Here is a 16823-nt window from a genome sequence, read left to right as displayed (position 1 = left end):
ACGGATGTTGGTAAAACCTTGATGAATATGGAAATGCTCAAGTTCTTGAAAGCACGCTCAGTCACTAGGTTATATCCTTGGTATCAACTGGAATGTGCCTTCCATTTGCCGAGTTGTTCTATAACCATAGTTTCCTTTCCAAATTGAGTGTGCCATTCTTTTGAATTCTTTCAAACGATCATTTGTAAATTTCCTTACGCTGGTATGAAGAGTTTCAATGATCTCTGAATCAAAAGTAATACTTTTTGCCACTTAAGGGAATATTTCTATGAGCCACCCTCCCTAAGTTGCCCCGTTATGGAATGATGGCAGACAACTCCTCATTATCTTGAAACCATGCACCATCTAATTCAGCGTGGAATTGTGCTTATCAACTTGAATCTTCATTCTCTGTTTCACTTCTTCCCTCTGGATGTATGTTCCGTGTCTTGGCTCGAGAGATGTTCAACATCTCATTCCGTGAGTTGATCGTGAGTTGCTCGATCTTTAAGAAGATGGATTCCTATAGAGTTTCTTCTGTTGTCATCATGTTGGACGAAGATCCCGAAAGCAAAGACGACAAGATCAATTTGAAGCAATGAGTCAACATCTTCGATGAGGGTATTGGATCGTGAAGATTGTGTTAGCTTTTGTGTCCTCTCTTCCTCTTACCCTACGCTTGAATCTCGGGACGAGATTCTTGTTTAGTGGGGGTGAGTTGTCACATCCCTAGTTTTGGTTTGCTCTAGGCTAGCTAGTCATGTGTGCATCATGTTTAAATTTCAATGAATTTGAAGTGGGGACATGTGAAAGCCTCAGAAATCATTTCTGAAAAAGACCAAGATAAAAATTGCTTCAAATAGGTCCAAGAAAATGTTCATGTTTCTCTATGAAAATATTGGCCAGAATTAAAATTCAAACCAATATTTTTAGGAGCTCATAAATATTTATTTTGGGCATTTGAAGCTAATGCCATAACTATTTGCATTGGATTTATATTTGCTATATATCAAATATGTGTCCAATAATTCTGACAAATTGTGAGGGGCTTTGGGATAATCCTTTTAGTCCCTGCAAAATTATGAGAAGAAAGCAAAATGGTTTAGTGCTTAAAACTAAATCAAAACAAATAACAGAAAAAGAAAACATAAAACATAAGTGAAAAGGGAGTCTTACCTGGCGCTTACCTGGCCTGGCCCAGCACGGCCCAGCCCACTGGCCTGGTGCTAGTCATCGCCTACCTCTGCCAGTAAGCAGAGGAGGGACACCGCGACACCGCCGAGCTCGCCACGCCTCCTCCTGCTTGCCGCCGACCGCTTGGAGCTGGCTGGAGACGCCACGCACCCCCCTGGAACCCCCTCGCTCACCTCCTCGACCCATCCCCTTCCCTGGCTCTCTCGCGAACACACCAGAGCGCCGCCGTCACCACCACTCGCCGTAGCCACGGCCACAGGCCCCCGCTCGCCTCGCCGATGTGTCCATGGCCTCTGCCTCGACGCCCTCGTCCTCCCCGTCTACCCACTCGACGCCAGACGCCTCAAAACGCCGTCCCCGACCTCTTCTTCATCGTCGGCCGCCGCGGATCCCCATCGTCGAATCATTGCCGTCCGGCCTTCCCCGAGCCCGCTTCGACGCCTGCTGCAACCGCCGTGAGCCACCGAACCGTTTCCCCCTCTCTGTTCTCGCTCTCGTGCGCCGTAGCCGCCGCACCTTGCTCGCCCGCACGCGCCGCCGCCTGTGACCGCCGCCGACGAGCCTCCGGCCACCTAGCGGTCCGTCCGTTGTGCTCAACTTCCTTCCCGCGCCACGTAGAGCACGTAGGTGCCCCGCACGAGCCTCCCCGGCCACCGTAGCGTCGACCCCGAGCTCACCCGAGCTCCGGCGACCGCCAAGGACGACGCCGGCGACAACCCCGGCCACCCCAGGCCCAACCGCCACCACCACTTGATGCGCGAGTTCGTCCGCATCACGTAGATGCCCTCCGCCGGCCATTTGGTCGCCGGAGGAGGAATCCCGCACCTCGCCGCCGCGTCTGGCCTCGCCGGCGTCGAGTCACCGGTGGATTAGCCCCGGTTGACCGAGGATTTGACCCCCCAGGGTCAATGACAGGTGGGGCCGCCCCTGTTAGATTAGTTTAGATTTTAGTTAGACACTAATTAAATTTAGTTAGCCACTAAACTCACTGACATGTGGGCCCCGCCCTGCTAACAGCCTAGTTAGGGTTAGATTAGCACTAACTAACTCGGTTAGTTAGCTGAGTCACTGACCAGTGGGCTCCACTGGTCAGGTTTGACCTGGACCAGCCGTTGTTGACTTGCTGACGTCATCCTAACGTAGTGCTGACGCAGTAATTTAATTACTGGAATTATTCTTATACAGGAAATTCCAGAAAATACTACAACTTCAAAAATTCATAGACATTCAACCATAACTCCAAATGAAACAAATTATATATGAAAAATGATCAGAAAAATCCAATCTATCCATCTGTACTAGTTTCATACATGTTAGAGCAACCTAACAATGCTGTTTAGATGAAACAAAATAATGCACTGATATGACTATAAAATGGGTTTGCATTTGAATCTTTGGTTCAAATGGACTCATCTCAATCTGTTCTAGCTTGCATTAGCCCAAAACACATTCATATTGCCATGTCATGGTCATGCATCATATTGTGCATTGCATTGATTGTATTTCTTCTCTGTTGCCGGTATCTGTCCCCTCTCGGTAGACGATGTTCCGGCGTTGTGATCGTTGACACTAATGAAGACTCGATGCTATCTTTAGAAGTGCCAGGCAAGCAAAACCCCCTTGTTCATTCGGATACAAACCCACTCTCTCGCTTCTGCTCTCTTTTACTGCATTAGGACAACAACGATTCAACTGTTACATGCTGCGGTAGTTGAACCCCTTTCCTCTGCATGACCTGTCATTGCCACAGTAAATAGATGAACCCCACTAGCATGAGTAGGAGTTGTTTGAGCCCTGATGTGCCTACTCATTCATGCCTGTTTGTCATGCCTGCTATTGCTTAGAGTTGTGTCAGGTCTGATTCATCGGGGATGAATTGTAATGTGGTGAACATGTCCTACTGTTGAGAGCTAAGTGTGTGAACACGATTTGGTAAAGGACTTCTGGGTTGCCTATACAGTTCATAGACAAGTGAAAGTGGATACTCTAAAATGCGCAAGATAAGCGTGAGTGCTATGGATGGCGTTCTCGTAGGGAGACGGGAGCGGATCCATAGTGGTGTATTGATATGGTGAATATGTGGACTCGTGTGCGCCACCTCAAAAGAGTTACTTGCAGTCGTAGTTCAGGATAGCCACCGAGTCAAAGCTGGCTTGTTGCAGTTAAACTCCACCACCCCCTTTTCATACTGATGCATATGTAGATAGTTTTGATGTAAGTCTTGATGGGTACAATTGTACTCACGTTTTCCCATTTTATGTTTTGCAGAGAGACGTCAGTCTCGCTAGTAGTTCCGTGTGGACTTCGACGTTTAGCTTTTTACCTCGGCTACGATCTTGTGCCCTCGGCAGGATCTTGTAGATAGTCAGGCTTCTCAGCCTTTTTCATTTGTAGATGTCTGTACTCTGACATGTTAAGCTTCCGCGTGTGTTTGACTTGTATGATCTGAATGTTGGGTCATAAGACCCATGTTTGTAATATCTCGCTCCTCGGAGCCTAATGAATAAATACTCTGAGTCGTAGAGTCTTGTTGTGATGCCGTGTTGTATTTGCACATATCGAGCATATTGTGTGTATGATTGAAATGCTTGGTATGTGTGGGATCCGACAACCTAGTTGTTTATCCTTGGTAGCCTCTCTTATGGGGAAATGTAGTCTTGTGCTTCCATGAGCCATAGTAGTCCGCTACAGCCCAGTTCACCGGAGTCCTGCTAGCCCAGCACTACTGCTCCGGAACACTTGACTGGCCGGCATGTGATTCACTTTGTTCCTGTGTCTGTCCCTTCGGGGAAATGTCACGTAGTGACATCCGGAGTCCTGCCTAGCCTGCTACAGCCCGGGTTCCCGGAGTCCTGTTAGCCCAGTGCTACAGCCCGGATTCGCACGCTGCTGACCGACATGCTCGATGTTGATTCATGTATGCCTGTCCCCGTAAGTTAGTGCCACTTTGGGTTCACGACTAGCCATGTCGGCCCGGGTTCTTTGTCATATGGATGCTAGCGACACTATCATATACGTGAGCCAAAAGGCGCAAACGGTCCCGGGCCATGGTAAGGCGACACCCGTGGGAATACCGTGCGTGAGGCCACAAAGTGATATGAGGTGCTACAGGCTAGATCGGTGTGACTTAGAATCGGGGTCCTGACAGCTTTGGTATCAGAGCCTGACTGCCTGTAGGATTACCAAGCCAAACTGGTCGAAGTTGAGTCTAGAAATGCTTTAGTTATATAAGGGAATTGATTGTGGATGGGAACGTAAGGCTCTTTTTACTCCTTTACCTTATGCCCTTCTGATCCGAGTCACCCTCTTCTTTTCTGCGGGGATTAAGAACTAGGCTTCTCATCTTTCTATCAGGATCACGTGTTACTAATCCGTAGACTTATAGGTTTGTTGGTTTCAAGCCTCAGTTCAGTTCCTACTACTTCCGTATGTTCATATCTGGCCTCAAAACCTTGTTATTGTGCTTCTAAGTGGTTATGCCACCATTTTTGCAGGATGTCTCAAATCCTTTGAGCATTTACAGCTGTTATGTTGTCCCAGTCATCCCAGGCTTCTAAATAATCTGACGCATTTGCAAATCCCTTCTTTCCGTTCTCGATGTTCCTTTGGGCCAGATTAACCACACTAATCGTTGAGTTGAGGTACTCTGTTGCCTTGACATATATGTTGGAGTTATTATTATGACCCTAGGTGTCTTAGAGGACCATTTAGTAATCTAGCAATGCTTGCATCCCCAGTGTGATGATTCTGGCCATTATTCTCGAAAGCATCCCGTGATGCCACTTCGTTAGTAGGCATTCTATTCCCGGGTTTCTGAACTCGAGATTCACTCCACTTACCTCCTGTTGATAGTGTTTGCTCGTTCCTTTAGGATATTAGTAACCTTTGCGATAGTCCTCGAGGTTCATGGTATATCCTTCTTCCAAATATCATGAACTGCTTATGGAAGAAGTTCCTCGCGGAACCGAAAGATCACAACTAGAGTGCTCTTGAGGAGTACTCCATTCATATTGTGACTCTGCCAGTCCTTCCTCCTCTGCATGGGTTATCCGGAAGAAATATGTTGAATTTGTTCGACATACTAATCCATGCATCCACAACTCAGAAAAACATATGTTCCTTTGGGTTGTCCCTCTTTAGTTATTTTCTGGCCCTCGTCTATCAATTGATAGTCAGGAGTAATTGTGCATTTGTGTTATCGATGCCTATTATTCTTGTGGTCTGTCAAGTCATTCTAATCCGGAATGACTAGGAGAAACAAACTCCAGTACCTCGTCCATCCTTGGGATTGGGTCAAATTAGTTGTATTCCGCAGATCAAATGCCTAACCAGCTTTGTTCTGTTCTACCTTCGAGTACTACCCCCTTTATGTCGAGAATGTCGTAGGAATTGCACCACCTTTTGTGAATTCTTGACGCAGTGATACTCCTCGCCATCATCATTCATTTCTCGGTCCCGTGTTCTGTAATCGGAACACCGACAAGTGAATCGTGATGCGTGTAATCTATACTCCTAGCAACTCCGTTGCTTGGTAGTTAAGGGACAATAATTTCATACTTAGCGTGTTGGTTACTGAATCACATCCTAAGGTTGATCGTGCTACCCAGTCCTTATTCCCGGTGCCCTTTTCGATCAATGAGTTAGGATAGTGTCAGTCCTTGCTTATTCGGTCATATCGTCTTGATCTGAAAAGCAAGATTGTTCTCGAGCTTAATAACATATTGGTGGTTCGTGATTTTCCGAATATCTTCTTGGAAGTATCACCAGGTTGTCCCCTGACTGTTATGTTGAGCTCGTGATTAAGTTGGTTTTTTTATAAACCACCCCTTCTCCAAGAATCCATGTTGGATACCCCTGAGCTAGTTGGTTAAGCCAAACAACAACTTGGAGAGTTGGAAGATAAAAGCTTGTCCGACTTAGTTCATCTTAAGGGATATCTTGTATGTGTGTTGAAGAAAGATGGTATTTTCATCGATTGACCCTCGTGATCAGTTAATGGACCTATCACCTTATCCAATCTTTGATTTGAGTATGGGCTATCCTCAAATCAAATCATAACCAACGATATTCGTAATGTTGTCTTACTCGTGGTTGTTTCCTCGAGCATACACCATTATATTCTTTGGGTTTGACCAATGCTATCGCTTTGTTCACATAGTTGTGGAATTCCATCTTCATGGAAATTTGGATGACCTGTTGTTGAGCCCATCGGCAATATTTTCATCTTGTCCATGATTCATGTTGAACATTAAGCTAGTGCTGGAAACTTTGAAAGCATTTCTTCATGCTAGCTCATGAAGCATATGTTCGGTGTAAAAAGTGACTTCCTCTAATTCACGTGTATCTGAACTAAGTTGCCACCGTGAATTTGAGAAAGTTTGTTTTGCTTCCTCTGGAATCATCCCAAGTTAGTCATGCATGTGCGAAGTATTCTATGGTTTGATAGACTGATCATCTTCACTCTGTAATGTATCCCTAGCACACGAAGCCACTGATTGATTTGTTCAAGGAGAAGAAATTCCTTCTTAAGAATCATGACTTATGTTAGGACTTTGTTATCCTCGATGATGGTTCCCAACCTGAACTCGATAGTGTTTTAATATAAGACTACTACGTGGTCATGCTTGTCTGGGACAGCATGTTCACATGTTTGTAGCAGAACCAGCTCATGTTTTGGAGCTTACCATAGTAGTCCATTTCCCGAGAATCCTGCAACGTCATCTCGTCGACTTGTGTTGCAAACTTTCATTTTTCTAACCAGACTTGATGAGCCTAGAATATCCTGACACCAACCAGATCTGAATCTCAGGCAGATACGATGGTTGGAACGTTTCCCAAGAACTATAATATTGGTCTCTCTGTAACCGGTAAAGTGGATGTCGTGGCCGACACACCCATCCAGAAGACCTATTAGTATAGTATCTTGATTGAGGAAGTTGGCCACCTCTCCATAAGGATTTCGTAAGATTCTACTTCCGTAGATATTCCTCATGGATTCTTGTTCTTCCGAAGTCCGACCTTTACTTGATGGCCATGTTGAAGTTTTTTTTTGCATAACCGTGGTAGCTAGAACATCAAGGAGAACATTAGAAGCGGAGTGCTAAATGTCTCTCGGTCGATCATCCAGATTTGCTTCTTTGGCATTGCTAAGGAAAAATCTAAGAAAGTGTTGTCCTCCTTTGCACCTGCATCCTCCATCACCATTCATCATGGTAGTATGATGTGTTGCCAGGATCCTCGGCACGGATGTTGGTAAAACCTTGATGAATATGGAAATGCTCAAGTTCTTGAAAGCACGCTCAGTCACTAGGTTATATCCTTGGTATCAACTGGAATGTGCCTTCCATTTGCCGAGTTGTTCTATAACCATAGTTTCCTTTCCAAATTGAGTGTGCCATTCTTTTGAATTCTTTCAAACGATCATTTGTAAATTGCCTTACGCTGGTATGAAGAGTTTCAATGATCTCTGAATCAAAAGTAATTCTTTTTGCCACTTATGGGAATATTTCTATGAGCCACCCTCCCTAAGGTGCCCCATTATAGAATGATGGCAGACAACTCCTCGTTATCTTGAAACCATGCACCGTCTTGTTCAGCGTGGAATTGTGCTTATCAACTTGAATCTTCATTCTCTGTTTCACTTCTTCCCTCTGGATGTATGTTCCGTGTCTTGGCTCGAGAGATGTTCAACATCTCATTCCGTGAGTTGATCGTGAGTTGCTCGATCTTTAAGAAGATCGATTCCTATAGAGTTTCTTCTGTCGTCATCATGTTGGATGAAGATCCCAAAAGCAAAGATGATAAGACCAATTTGAAGCAATGAGTCAACATCTTCGATGAGGGTATTGGATCGTGAAGATTGTGTTAGCTTTTGTGTCCCCTCTTCCTCTTACCCTACGCTTGAATCTCGGGACGAGATTCTTGTTTAGTGGGGGTGAGTTGTCACATCCCTAGTTCTGGTTTGCTCTAGGCTAGCTAGTCATGTGTGGATCATGTTTAAATTTCAATGAATTTGAAATGGGGACATGTGAAAGCCTTAGAAATCATTTCTGAAAAAGACCAAGATAAAAATTGCTTCAAATAGGTCCAAGAAAATGTTCATGTTTCTCTATGAAAATATTGGCCAGAATTAAAATTCAAACCAATATTTTTAGGAGCTCATAAATATTTATTTTGGGCATTTCAAGCTAATGCAATAACTATTTGCATTGGATTTATATTTGCTATATATCGAATATGTGTCCAATAATTCTGAGAAATTGTGAGGGGCTTTGGGATAATCCTTTTAGTCCCTGCAAAATTATCAGAAGAAAGCAAAATGGTTTAGTGCTTAAAACTAAATCAAAACAAATAACAGAAAAAGAAAACAGAAAACAGAAGTGAAAAAGGAGTCTTACCTGGCGCTTACCTGGCCTGGCCCAGCACGGCCCAGCCCACTGGCCTGGTGCCAGTCATCGCCTACCTCTGCCAGTAGGCAGAGGAGGGACACCGCGACACCGCCGAGCTCGCCACGCCTCCTCCTTCTTGCCGCCGACCGCTTGGAGCTGGCTGGAGACGCCACGCACCCCTTGGAACCCCCTCGCTCACCTCCTCGACCCATCCCCTTCCCTGGCTCTCTCGCGAACACACCAGAGCGCCGCCGTCACCACCACTCGCCGTAGCCACGGCCACAGGCCCCCGCTCGCCTCGCCGATGTGTCCATGGCCTCTGCCTCGACGCCCTCGTCCTCCCCGTCTACCCACTCGATGCCAGACGCCTCAAAACGCCGTCCCCGACCTCTTCTTCATCGTCGGCCGCCGCGGATCCCCATCGTCGAATCGTTGCCGTCCGGCCTTCCCCGAGCCCGCTTCGACGCCTGCTGCAACCGCCGTGAGCCACCTAACCGTTTCCCCCTCTCTGTTCTCGCTCTCATGCGCCGTAGCCGCCGCACCTTGCTCGCCCGCACGCGCCGCCGCCGGTGACCGCCGCCGACGAGCCCCCGGCCACCTAGCGGTCCGTCTGTTGTGCTCAACTTCCTTCCTGCGCCACGTAGAGCACGTAGGTGCCCCGCACGAGCCTCCCCGGCCACCGTAGCATCGACCCCAAGCTCACCCGAGCTCCGGCGACCGCCAAGGACGACGCCGGCGACAACCCCGGCCACCCCAGGCCCAACCGCCACCACCACTCGATGCGCGTGTTCGTCCGCATCACGTAGATGCCCTCCGCCGGCCATTTGGTCGCCGGAGGAGGAATCCCACACCTCGCCGCCGCGTCTGGCCTCGCCGGCGTCGAGTCGCCGGTGGATTAGCCCCGGTTGACCGAGGATTTGACCCCCCAGGGTCAATGACAGGTGGGGCCGCCCCTGTTAGATTAGTTTAGATTTTAGTTAGACGCTAATTAAATTTAGTTAGCCACTAAACTCACTAACATGTGGGCCCCGCCCTGCTAACAGCCTAGTTAGGGTTAGATTAGCACTAACTAACTCGGTTAGTTAGATGAGTCACTGACCAGTGGGCTCCACTGGTCAGGTTTGACCTGGACCAGCCGCTGTTGACTTGCTGACGTCATCCTGACGTAGTGCTGACGCAGTAATTTAATTACTGGAATTATTCTTATACAGGAAATTCCAGAAAATACTACAACTTCAAAAATTCATAGAAATTCAACCATAACTCCAAATGAAACAAATTATATATGAAAAATGATCAGAAAAATCCAATCTATCCATCTGTACTGGTTTCATGCATGTTAGAGCAACCTAACCATGCTGTTTAGATGAAACAAGATAATGCACTTATATGACTCTATAAAATGGGTTTGCATTTGAATCTTTGGTTCAAATGGACTCATCTCAATCTGTTTGAGCTTGCATTAGCCCAAAACACATTCATATTGCCATGTCATGGTCATGCATCATATTGTGCATTGCATTGATTGTATTTCTTCTCTGTTGCCGGTATTTGTCCCCTCTCGGTAGACGATGTTCCGGCGTTGTGATCGTTGACACTAATGAAGACTCAATGCTATCTTCAGAAGTGCCAGGCAAGCAAAAACCCCTTGTTCATTCCGATACAAACCCACTCTCTCGCTTCTGCTCTCTTTTACTGCATTAGGTCAACAACGATTCAACTGTTACATGCTGCGGTAGTTGAACCCCTTTCCTCTGCATGACCTGTCATTGCCACAGTAAATAGATGAAACCTACTAGCATGAGTAGGAGTTGTTTGAGCCCTGATGTGCCTACTCATTCATGCCTGTTTGTCATGCATGCTATTGCTTAGAGTTGTGTTAGGTCTGATTCATCAGGGATGAATTGTAATGTGGTGAACATGTCCTACTGTTGAGAGCTAAGTGTGTGAACACGATTTGGTAAAGGACTTCTGGGTTGCCTGTACAGTTCATAGACAAGTGAAAGTGGATACTCGAAAATGCGCAAGATAAGCGTGAGTGCTATGGATGGCGTTCTCGTAGGGAGACGGCAGCGGATCCATAGTGGTGTATTGATATGGTGAATATGTGGACTCGTGTGCGCCACCTCAAAAGAGTTAGTTGCAGTCGTAGTTCAGGATAGCCACCGAGTCAAAGCTGGCTTGCTGCAGTTAAACTCCACCACCCCCTTTTGATACTGATGCATATGTAGATAGTTCTGATGTAAGTCTTGCTGGGTACAATTGTACTCACGTTTGCCCATTTTATGTTTTGCAGAGAGACGTCAGTCTCGCTAGTAGTTCCGTGTGGACTTCGACGTTTAGCTTTTTACCTCAGCTAAGATCTTGTGCCCTCGGCAGGATCTTGTAGATAGTCAGGCTTCTCAGCCTTTTTCATTTGTAGATGTCTGTACTCAGACATGTTAAGCTTCCGCGTGTGTTTGACTTGTATGCTCTGAATGTTGGGTCATAAGACCCATGTTTGTAATATCTCGCTCCTCGGAGCCTAATGAATAAATACTCTGAGTCGTAGAGTCTTGTTGTGATGCCGTGTTGTATTTGCACATATCGAGCATATTGTGTGTATGATTGAAATGCTTGGTATGTGTGGGATCCGACAACCTAGTTGTTTATCCCTTGTAGCCTCTCTTATGGGGAAATGTAGTCTTGTGCTTCCATGAGCCATAGTAGTCCGCTACAGCCCGGTTCACCGGAGTCCTGCTAGCCCAGCACTGCTGCTCCGGAACACTTGACTGGCCAGCATGTGATTCACTTCGTTCCTGTGTCTGTCCCTTCGGGGAAATGTCACGCGGTGACATCCGGAGTCCTGCCTAGCCTGCTACAGCCCGGGTTCCCGGAGTCCTATTAGCCCAGTGCTACAGCCCGGATTCGCACGCTGCTGACCGACATGCTCGATGTTGATTCATGTATGCCTGTCCCCGTAAGTTAGTGCCACTTTGGGTTCACGACTAGCCATGTTGGCCTGGGTTCTCTGTCATATGGATGCTAGCGACACTATCATATACGTGAGCCAAAAGGCGCAAACGGTCCCGGGCCATGGTAAGGCGACACCCGTGGGAATACCGTGCGTGAGGCCGCAAAGTGATATGAGGTGCTACAGGCTAGATCGGTGTGACTTAGAATCGGGGTCCTGACAACTGTCGGGGTTGAAGGGATTGCATCCACTTCAATTTATTCATCCAACTGCTCTGGCGAAGCAGCAGAAGGATTCTCTTCATCGCATTCACTTGGAATCACATAATCTTCATCAAAAGGAACAAGGTCCTTTGATGGCATGGTTGAGATAGGAACAGCATCAATTGGATTTGCATAAGAGCTGGTCAACAGCTTCATCTTCTTCGGAGCTGAAGAATCTGATGGAGTTGATGCTTTCCTTTTCTTTACAGCTGCATGCTCTGCAGCCTTGGTCTTCTTCACAACTGTTGCAGATGGAAGGATTGGAGTTGGGGTAGGCGCAGGAGGAGCAGAGGAATTTGGTTCAATTTCTTCAGGCACAACGATGCAGTTGCCCTGACTTCTTCATTTTCTTCAGGCGCACCACTAGTGGATGCCCTGGCAATTTCATCAGTGGCTGGAATGCAGTCATCATCCCTGGTACTCTGATTTTGTTCAGCGGCCTGAATGTCATCAGCGGTGCTGGCATTTTCTTCAGTCGGCTGAGTAGATGCTGAAGCCTGAGGATTTTCTGGTTGCGTTGGAGCTGCAACATTGGAGGTGAAATTTTCAGTTAAGTTCACAAACCTGACTTTGGCTCCAAGCCAGTCAGCGTAGTAACGATCAAATTCATCACTCAGTTGCTTGATCTCAGCTTGCAAGGCAACGAGTTCTTCGGGGGAAAGCTTCAGAACATTTTGCTTCAGAAAACGTTGTTTCTTGTACTGCGCTTTCTTCACTCTTCTTCCTTGTTCAAATTTCCATTTCTCTTCTTCAATGAAGGCAGTCAAAACATGACTTTGACCAGGAGTGAGGTTCATCTCCGGCAAAGGCGTGTTGGGATCCTTGTGCCATAGGTCAATGAAGTCTAGGATCAGCTTCGGATCCAGAAGAAGAGGCACATTGCTGCCTTTGGCTCTAGCGGACTTGACCTGCCTGTCTCTGATGATTTCGGCAAGTTCCTCATCATCAGCTTCGTCTTCATCAGACGACACTTGGAAGGCGACCTGCTTCTTGTGAGGACTTGGGCGAGAGCCTCGTCCAGCAGTGGCCTTTGTCTTCAGCAGAGACGGTCCAGTTGAAGAATTTGGTGCAGCTGAGGAACTAGCAGAAGCTCCTGAGGCAATAGAGATGCATGTTGTCCTTTGGCACGTGGCAAGGTGCACAGGTGCAGAGGATTTAGTCGGAGCAGCTGAGGACTTTGGCAGAGGAGCTGAGGACTTTGGAGCGGGAGCGGCATGAGGAGTTGGCCGTGAGGGCTTTGAGGATTCTGGCCGTGAGGGTATTGCTGAGGAACTTGGCCGTGAGGGCATTGAAGGTGAAGCACTTGGCTTTTGAGCAGGCTTCTCTGCCATGGCCTTCTTCGGCTTGATAGCAGAGCCTCAGTAGTGGCAGCAGCAGCAGCAGAGTCTTCGTTGAATTTCCTCACTGCTTCTCTTGCTTGTTTGGCCAATTTCGCCTGGCGCTTGGCCCATTCATCAGGATAATCCTCGCCGTGCTTGAGGCTGGTGGGATCAGCTTCTTGGCCAGGTGCCAATGGAGGTCTTGGGCATGGAGGATTTAGAGCGAATTTCTTCATATACTTGGGAGTAACATACCTGTACTCCCTCCACTCTCTTGCCCATCTCCTCTCTATTCTTTGAATGCGCACCTTGCGCTGATTTTTGTCCTCCTTGCCAAACTTGGCCTCATCATGAGTGCAGTAATCCTTGTATATGTCATCAAAGATCTCAAAAGCAGTATTGATTTCAGGCCTCTTTCCTCCTTTCTGTGGCTTCTTACCATCAGCCATTTTCTTCATATGAGGAATTTGAACAATGGAATTCTCTAAAGATGTATGCAACTTTTCTTCGAGGAATTTGACCAGATGAGTCTTGAAGAATTTCACTAAGCGTTCTTTGTCTTAGGTTCCAGAGTTGTATAGATTGAGAATCCACACAATTGAGGAATCTTGAAGAAAAATGTAGCTTAGAGAAATGAATCAAGAACAGATGACACGTGAGGTGTTTAGTGTGTGAAGATTTGAAGAAAAACACCTTTGAAGATTTTGTAGTAATCATTTGAATCAAAGAGGGCAGTAAAAGTAACTTTTAATTACCCTGGACGAAGAACACGGTGAACTGGGAAGTGTAGATGTGAAGTTCGTCAGTTCAGATCTTCCACGCCCTAACTTGGCTGAGGAAGACAGCTACGGCGGTGGCGGAGTGAAGAAGTCCGTGGCCGGCGCGAGTACGACGGCGACAAGGTCGAGGTAGTGAAGCTCTTCCTCACCGGCGACGATGAAGTAGCAGCGGCGCTAGGGTTTGAGAAGCTCGAGCTGGCGTGAGGTCGAGCAGAGTAAAAGAGAAGTGAGGAAGGGGAGGGGTATTTATAGCCACGGTGAAAAACTGTTCGCCCGAAGAAATTGGATGAACGTGCCCCTGACCCTTCTCATTCGCTTGACATGTGTCACCCACGTACTGAGAAGCGGAGATCATGTGAGATCGTGGGTGAATAGATAAGTGTTTTCGTGGGATGCAGAACGGTTTGAGCGGCAAAGCCAAAAATTTAGATAAGATAGTTTAAAAGTTCCGTTCGCAAATTCTTCAGCTGACAAGGACACAGTGAAGATTTTGAACGAGTTTCAAATAGAACGCACATGAAGAATTTGTGAATAGATTGGGTTGAGTTTAGCATAGAGGGGGAAGGGTCCGATCACATTCACTTAGCAGAAAAAAGCAACATGAAGAAATAGCAATAAGTGAATGCTGTAGAGGACATAAACTCATATATATAAATAGCCAATGAAGAAAAACGACGGAAATGGTGAAGACAATGCAAAGTTGAAGAACATGAACAACTGAGCAATTTCAAAAACTGAGGAAAAACTCAAATTGAAGATTTTCAACTTTTGGTGGTGGCGTGACCCACCGTATAAGAATGATGATTTCAGACACCCCGTACAATTGTCGTAGGGTTCTGAGAATCAAATTCTTCGTTAATTTCTTCACACTTAGAGTGTTATTCTTCATTGATTGAAGAAAAACGTTTCTTCATGTGTAGCACATCTAAGTCATCAATTTGCATAAGTGTTAGGATGAGTGTCGTTTTCAAAGAACATTCGAAGATTCTAAGATATTTAGCTCACACCACAACTTGCTAAATCTCTTCTCATCCAAGGGCTTTGTGAAGATATCAGCTAGTTGTTCTTCAGTCTTCACATGCTCAATAGAAATGTTGCCCTTCAACACATGATCATGAAGAAAATGATGACAAATCTGAATGTGCTTTGTCTTCGAGTGCTGAACTGGGTTGTGAGAAATCTTGATGGCACTCTCATTATCACATTAGAGAGGCACATTCTTCATGTTGACGCCGTAGTCCTTGAGAGTTTGCTTCATCCACAGCAATTGAGCACAGCAAGAACCAGCAGCAATGTACTCAGCTTCAGCAGTAGCAGTGATACGCAGTTCTGTTTCTTCGAGGGCCAACAAACCAAACATCGTCCAAGGAAATGGCATGTGCCAGATGTTGACTTGCGGTCCACACGATCACCAGCATAGTCAGAGTCTGAATATCCAATGAGATCAAAAGCCGAGCCCTTGGGATACCATAATCCAAGTGTTGGTGTGTGAGCTAGATATCGAAGAATATGCTTCACAGCCTTATGGTGTGATTCCTTCGGTGTAGCTTGAAATCGGGCACACATGCAAACACTAAGCATAATATCTGGCCTAGATGCACATAATTACAATAAAGAACCAATCATGGAGCGGTATACCTTTTGATCAAAGTCAATACCATTTTCATCAGTGCATAGATGGCCATTTGTGGGCATTGGAATTTTGACCCCTTTGCAATCTTGCATGCCGAATTTCCTCAGTACATCCTTGAGGTACTTCTCCTAAGATATGAATATGCCATTGCGCTGTTGACGAATTTGAAGACCTAGGAAAATTTTCAATTCTCCCATCATAGACATTTGATATTCTTCACTCATCATATAGGCAAATTCATCACTGTAATGTTGGTCAGTACAGCCAAAGATAATATCATCAACATATATTTGGCACACAAACAATTCACCATCATAAGATTTAGTGAAAAGAGTAGGGTCAAGTGAACCGGGTTTGAAGCCTTTCTGCATGAGGAATTCCTTCGAAGTATCAGAGGCCATAGAGGGCCTTATTTAGTCTGAAGACTTTGTCAGGATGCTTTGGATCTTCAAAACCTCGGGGTTGAGCAACATATACTTCTTCCTCAAGCTTACCATTGAGGAATGCACTTTTCACATCCATTTGATATAAAGTGATATCATGATGATTAGCATAAGCAAGTAATATGCGAATAGCCTCAAGCCTAGCAACAGGTGCAAAAGTTTCATCGAAATCAATTCCTTCAACCTGTGTGTAGCCTTGAGCTACAAGCCGTGCCTTATTCCTCACCACAAGGCCATTTTCATCTTGCTTGTTGTGGTAGATCCACTTTGTGCCAATGATATTGTGCTTGCGAGGATCTGGACGTTTGACCAGTTCCCAGACGTTGTTGAGCTCAAATTGATGTAATTCTTCTTGCATAGCTTGAATCCACTCAGGCTCCATAAATGCTTCATCTACCTTAGTGGGCTCTGTAATATTGACAAAAGCAAAGTTCCCACAAAAGTTAGACAAATGTGAAGCTCTTGAGCGTGTGAGAAGACCTGGTGCTTCAATGTCATCGATGATCTTCTCAATTTGCACTTCGTTTGCAACGCGAGGATGAGCTAGTTGTCGTCGAGGAATTTGATCAGCATTTTCTTCAGGACCATTTTCCTCAGCACCATTTTCTTCAGGTGCATCATCTCGACGTTCTTCACGTTCTGGAATGAATTCTTTAGCAGATTCTTCGGTAGGAATGACATCCTCAGTAGCCTTGAACTTGATAGTTTCCTCAGGTGCTGGTTCATCTATCACAGAAGCTAGGTGCTCTCTTTGCGAGCCATTAGTTTCATCGAACCGCACATCTACAGTTTCAACAACCTTGTGAAGAATGTTGTTGAAGACTCTGTAGGTGTGCGAGTCCTTTCCGTAACCAAGCATAAAACCTTCATGT

The sequence above is a fragment of the Aegilops tauschii genome, chromosome 3 (assembly GCF_002575655.3).
Source record: "Aegilops tauschii subsp. strangulata cultivar AL8/78 chromosome 3, Aet v6.0, whole genome shotgun sequence".
NCBI lineage: Eukaryota > Viridiplantae > Streptophyta > Magnoliopsida > Poales > Poaceae > Aegilops > Aegilops tauschii.
This window is presented reverse-complemented; position numbering follows the sequence as displayed.